The following is a 5,711-nucleotide window of genomic DNA, read 5'->3' as shown; positions in this document are numbered from 1 at the left end:
GATTTCGTACTACAGCAATGTGTATTATCTACGGCCATAATAGCAATGATCAATTTCGCAAAATTATCATCCGGAGTAAAGGTAGCTCCAGCACGCGCAAAAAATTTGTTACTGCACTGAATCCAAGCAACCATTTGGCTCAAAAACTTTAATTTCTCACTGTTTCACTAACTTATTTATTCGATTTCAATATTATTGGATTCAATGGTGATAGATACTTAGATTCTTGTAACGTCATACACTGGATGGATACATTACTAAGTAAATGTACAATCATCTGAAGATATGACATAATTTTATTATATAGGGAGTATTCTACGTCAAATTCGAAAGTCGGTTTCCCTGACCCATTCTGATTGCCCTTTCACACAATCAAAGTAAATATTGAAAGGATGAACTTTGAATTTTTTCAGATATTTTCGACACATGATTTCTTCACAACTCATCCAATAAATTGATTTCAACAATGTTTTGATTTTTCGCGCCTATGTAGCTTAAAACCTAAATGACATTTGAAAAAAGTTCCTTCACAAAAATTTTAGGTTCTCTTGTGAACTTCTCGAGAGTGTTTTATCGGATTTTTCATACCCCGCTTCAGTGTAGGTTGTAATACAAAATGCGTGCAAATTATTCGTAAGTGTAACGTGCCCCAATCGTATGTGCTACAATTTATACGCAGCGTGCCTTCTTCAATGCGAAAGTTTGTCTGAAAATTTCGTAGTGGGCGTTGCAGCGGTTCAGAAGATATATCAACAAATATTCACGCAGTAACGAAAATTCGGTTCAAAGTTCGCGGCGCCGCAAGCTATTTGCTCACCCTGCGCGTGGCATTGCTGCGCACTCGAGCGCGATCTTCAATTGTTGCGCGTGTTGTTTATAACAGTTGACGGCTTTTTCTTGAGGAGTTCACTTCAGTCTATCATTTATTACGATTCCTGACACGATATGTGCGTTCCGTACTGCAGGACAATATTTCTTAAGCATATTCATCCAAGGTAAGAATTCAACGATGTATCGCGTATCGTAATACCGACTGAACTATGGTTTTGTGGAATATAAGACAATTTTGAGATTCGATATATGTATTTTTTTATTTCTTTGTTCACTCGGAAGTATAAACATTGTTCTCAAGCATAACGTTGATTTGTTCAGTCTATTTTAGTTTATGAAAAAACAAATAATTAAAAAACATCGGAAATTTATATTTATTTTAAAATGACCAAAATAACGGACGCCCTAAGCCGCCATAAGATATACCTGTGTCCCCATGATTAATATTAGGTATTAAGACTGATAGTTTACTCCAACCCGGGTTCGGGTCGAGTTTACATCGAGTCGGGTTTTTCGACAATCACGAAATCTTCGGGTAGTCCGAAATTTCCGAGTACCCAAAATTTTACGCGAACCAACCCGAAGAATTTCAGCTTACTCGCAGACCCCTAAAGACTGACAATAGTAATACACGAGAAACGATTGGACTTACGGACTCCTTATAAATATCATCTATTTCTGCAAGCGACGACCCCAGATCCACCCCTGATCAACATTCCTATTAAAAAGTAATATGCGGGTGATAATTGCGCGGATAGTGTCCAAACACCGTACGTGACGAAAATGAATATGCGAATATTGTATTTAAACCACGGACGTAATTGTAACTACCATTAAATGGCTCAACGGGTTACATGAAGCATTCTCCATCAACGCCATCAACTCAGCCACTTTTCTTCTTATCCTCTCGGATCTTTTCCATAATTGGTTACATAGGGCTATATAGTAATACTACTATATAACCAATTATGGCACAGATCCGAGAGGATGAAAAAAAAAAGTGGGCTGAGTTGGTGAAGAACACCTCACACCTGACTCCGAGGTTATCACCTGTTATCGCTGCGGTTCGGTACCGTAAGTGTCGAGTAGCGTTGACTGAAGATATCCAATTCGACACTACGCGCTACGGCGGCGGGTACATCCCGTTAGCTACCGAGACTTTCCGTGCAGACGTTGAAGATGTCGCCACAGATTTCACCTCAGAGAAGAAACCAGTTTCGAGCGGGAACGGCAAGGAAATGTGTCCTAGAAACGTCACGCCTGTCGGTTTGCCAGCAGGTATGCCATAGTGCGTGCAATGCCCGATCAGTTACTTCGACGCGTTTGTAATAAAAACAGAACTAATATCTGTCACATTTCCGCGCGCAAGATTGTACCTATCCTCGTTAGAATTTCAGTTTTATCTCAAGTAACACGGGAGGAACGCGAAAGAGAGGCGAAGGAAAAAAGAGAAACAAGGAAAAAGAAAGGAAAGGAATCGGGGCCAAGGTGACATCGAATTAAATTCACCGGCCGTGGCTGGAGTTCAAGATTACCAATGCTCGGAGAGACGCTTTCCGTCCCCTTGGTCCACGACATGGAGTCTTGTCGCACCGCAGCTGAGGCTAGAACCGCGTGGCTGCAACCAGTTTAGCTCGTGTAGGCTAGCAGGACTCGGCAAGTTCGCACATCGCGAGGAACAGCTGCACCGCATCCTGACGTCGCTGGCATTGCCATCACATTCGTAGCGTTCCCTTCCTGGAGTACGAATGCGCGTGTGTGACATTTACGCCATACTCGATTCTTCGACTTTTACGCTAATCGAGAAACCCCGCTCCGCGGTTTTACGCGCTTAATAACAAGCGGAAATAGAGTCGCGATAGGAACTGTGCGTCGTAATACCTCACGTGTATATTATACGTACCTGTAACGCGACTCCAGTGCACGCAGTTTCGTTATAGTGGTGAATCCAGAACGACGTATTTGAATACTGGTACATCTCGGTGTTTTCACAAGTCACTTGGCATGCTTTGAATGATCCACAGCTCAGAGACTGCACGGTGAGATATATTAACTGTAGGTTTACTTATATTTGCCGTCGTACAAGTCGTCTCATCGTAGTCCATACGGCGTGCAAAGTTTCATCATTTCAGCAATGTTTCGGAAATTTGAATTTCTAAACTTACGAACGTCCCAGCAGCACGAACAGTTAAAGTCTCGTAATGCTTCGGAACGCATTTAACAACTTACTCACAATCAGTCGTGTGCAAAGACTTGCCGTTTCATCATTCGTAACATTCACTTGCGTTACGAAGGATATAGATTTTTGTTGATCTGCATCCAATTACGATTGTCGCTTAATCGAGCCTTGTCTAGAATGACTTCTTGGAGTTAAATCTGTACTGTCGAATTTATATATGCATGTTTACGTCTGAGGCCCACTAATAATACGGTGTTTATAATATTGATGCGTGCCTTTTTTTGTCGCAAAATCAAAACTCCTAGTGGCCGATAACGGTGCCTGATTAATACAAGCATCGCATTTCTGAAACACTTTAGCCGTATGACAAGTGAATTTAGCATGCCGGTAAGATTTCTTAAACCATTCAACTTTCTTCTCAGAGTGGAATTTGCGAAACCTTTATGAATGTTACCAGTAAACAATTCTGATCGTGAGACCGTTCTTCAGCTTCGAAAATGCAGAACTCCACGTATTGAAACTAATAACAAGGTGTCAGCATCATCTGAAGAAAAAGTCTAGAAATTAAACACGACAATCGTTATATAATATCGCAGTATTGATCAGCTTAACGAAAGAAAGATTCTGTTTTATAAGATTGAATAATTTTTATCACCGTTGAGGCACCGACTGCCAACGAGGTCAATGACATGTTTTCGATTTTTTCAATATTCACCAGATTTGGTTCGCTGAATGACTGAAAAAGGGCTATGAAAGGGCGAACACCGGTGAAAATATACAATGAATCGCACGTATGTACGTTATCTATCTCCTGGAGATGCAAGCAGGTTTTATTAGGGGAAATTAAGGGTGCCCTGGTCGATTTCGGCGTTGTCGTATATATCTCGAAATATAAAAAGTCCACGTATTTCAAGCGCGAAAAAGGGCTTAACAGCCCCATTATATACGAAATTCTGAACAAAAACACTCCCAACACATTTTCCTTTGAGGCAGAAATAAAGAAATGTCACGGTTTCTACAAAATCACAATAGGGCGAGTGTACCAATGAACGAACGGTTTAAGCTCATTGTCAGTTTTATGAAAGGATTTCTTTTTACTGGGCGATTGTGGCCTGATAAAACCAATACTATTCGACACAATATGTCCTTAATATTTGGATTGTCTAGTTGAAACATAGTATTCGAACAAAGTATTTAAAACAAAAATATATTTAAAGTAAAAATAGCCATTTCACCAGTAAATGAACGCTCTAGCCCAATCAATGAACAGACTCTTTCCCAGGAATTGAACAGGCCTATTCACCAAATAAACATCGAGATCCAGTGGATGGATAGTATAAAATAGATATTTATTTCACAAAATTTCACACATAAAAAAGTGACAAGAATTATTAGGAACTAGAAACATTGATTTAGTAAATAGGGAAGGCCAGGGTGAAACAGAACTCGAGAATGAAACGGTTTTCTCTAATTATTTACTAACAGTCTGGAATTTTAGACCACACATAGTTCCTAATTCGACGAGTATGAAGGATTATTTAACGAAGAATCTCTGAAAAACTAGGTACAATAAGACAGGAACGAATGAATGAATGAATAAATAAATTAATATAGGATTGAATTTTCATAACTGATACTGCAAAATAAGACCAAAAAATATTGGTACTTATTCTCTATGCCGTCGCACTTTGTACCTACTCTGTGTTATTTGCTAGATATCTTGACTACCTTGAACCGAAAATAATTAAATTTTAATATATATTAGTATTATCAGAATCGGTATGTAGATTCAAATAACAAGATCTCACAATCAAATCTGGCCTCGTTCATTTACTCGAAGTGGGGATTGCAATGAATGAACGCCGCCGTTCCGTGTCGTTCATTTATCGGAATTCCCCATACCAGTGATTGAACGACACAGTTCTTTCTTGGCAAAAGAGCGATTGTCAGAACAAATAAGCGAACACTGTCACTTTGAGCCTATTTTGAGCATTTTTACGTACCGTAAAAATTATACAAAACTAAGGTTGCAGCATATTACGATAAACAGGAAGCAATATCATGCCTTATTGGACATTTCTTAAGCGTATAATATATCCTAAACATCTAAGGGGGAAGCAGCCATGCTTAGTATTCTTATCACTTCCTCACATTGAGGCACACACGCTTTTCGAACACGAATTATCACACTATTTCAAGACCGATGTGAACATCTCCTTCCGCTAGAAAAAATTCTGAAAACAAAAGATGACACAAATACATTATTTTTTCAAGGAAACAGTGACAACGCCCTTCATTTACTGGTACACTAATCCTAGTAAACTCGTAGGATTCATGCCATTTCTTTATTTCTGCACCAAATGAAGATGCAATGGAGTCTTTTTCTTCAGAATTGTGTATAAAATGGGGCTGTTAGGCCCTTTTCCGCGTTTGACGCACGTGTACTTCGATATTTGGAGATATATAAGTCAGCGTGGAAATCGATCGGGGCATCCCCTTAAAGAGTTTGCGAAATCAGCACTGGTCAAGTAAAATTTTGCGACAGGCCCAAAACAATAACTGACGACATGCTTGCTATATGAGCTATACGAGCTAGGCGAGAAAATAGATTCGGTTATAAATGTATGGAGACATAATCTCGATAAACTTTGATCAAGCTAACCACGTGCAAGTCGCTACGACAACTAACTATTTGGGTCTT

General features: G+C 39.5%; 1 protein-coding gene across 1 annotated transcript in view; it reads left to right on the top strand.

Annotated features, from left to right (window-relative positions):
- The first annotated feature begins 2,103 nt into the window (after nucleotides 1-2,103).
- The window catches only part of LOC124213786 (uncharacterized), a 130,735-nt gene continuing 127,127 nt past the window's right edge, over nucleotides 2,104-5,711 (top strand). Inside the window, exon 1 of the mRNA XM_046615425.2 lies at nucleotides 2,104-2,870. The gene's annotated coding sequence lies outside the window, so the exon portion shown is untranslated. The remainder of the gene's footprint in view (nucleotides 2,871-5,711) is intronic.

Source organism: Neodiprion pinetum, chromosome 3 (assembly GCF_021155775.2).
Source record: "Neodiprion pinetum isolate iyNeoPine1 chromosome 3, iyNeoPine1.2, whole genome shotgun sequence".
Classification (NCBI taxonomy): Eukaryota; Metazoa; Arthropoda; class Insecta; order Hymenoptera; family Diprionidae; genus Neodiprion; species Neodiprion pinetum.
The sequence above is the reverse complement of the archived record's forward strand: the minus strand, read 5'-3'. Positions and strand labels throughout refer to the sequence as shown.